The sequence below is a fragment of the Cucurbita moschata genome, unplaced genomic scaffold (genome assembly GCF_002738365.1).
Source record: "Cucurbita moschata cultivar Rifu unplaced genomic scaffold, Cmos_1.0 Cmo_Scf00047, whole genome shotgun sequence".
NCBI classification, from domain to species: domain Eukaryota; kingdom Viridiplantae; phylum Streptophyta; class Magnoliopsida; order Cucurbitales; family Cucurbitaceae; genus Cucurbita; species Cucurbita moschata.
This window is the reverse complement of record NW_019268563.1, coordinates 97,255-98,204: the sequence shown is the minus strand read 5'-3', so window position 1 is coordinate 98,204 and position 950 is coordinate 97,255.

The window sequence follows — 950 nt, the reverse complement described above, 5'->3', positions numbered from 1 at the left end:
AAGACCTGGAGTCAGTGCTTAAGGGAACTACCTCTCTTCTATCCCTAAAAGTGGGTAGGAGTGAATTCCATCTTGCACCCCATGTCCCCAGCCATTCACCCAGTCTTACCCCTGAAATGGGAGGTCTCAATATTCACCCAGTCTTACCCCTGAAATGGGAGGTCTATTGAGTCGGCGAACTAGAGCCACTCTCACCCATGCAAATCTAAGGATAATTCCGAATAAATAGGAGTTCATGGTTAGCTCAGGATTAAAACCGAGTTACCTAGGTTATCGAATGAAAAGAAAATAAGTCTCAACAGTAAACGACATTATAAAGTGAGAGTGGTTTTCTTCATGGTTCGATCTTATGCAATACTCATTGCATAGGACGCCCCCACTCACATGTACAATTTAGTGATCACATTGTTTATATCATATACAAAAGTGGGCCGCATCCATAGTGTCTCACATGTACAATTTAGTGATCACATTGTTTATATCATATACAAAAGTGGGCCGCATCCATAGTGTCCCACATGTACAATTTAGTGATCACATTGTTTATATCATATACAAAAGTGGGCCGCATCCATAGTGTCCCCAGAATAAGGTAGCCTTATCCTTATACTATAGATCATTTTGATTATATACTTGAACTTGAGATTGTTCTTAGTTTATTGGATTTAGATTAATGATCATAAAGTTCACTTTATTCCTATGAGTTTTAGGACATAAAATCCAACAGAAACGACAAGAACATGGCGCTTATTATTTGATTAAATTGAGCAAGAACCTTATTAGTCCAAACCTAAAATAAGTTAACATACGTGATTGATCAGGTTGCCGTTATCAAGAACATGTTCGCTAGAAGGAGGGTTTGAACCTCCGACCTTGTGGTTAACAGCCAATTATATAAAATTTTCTAAGCCCACCATGAGTAGATGTTGTTTGCTTTGGCTCGTTACGTA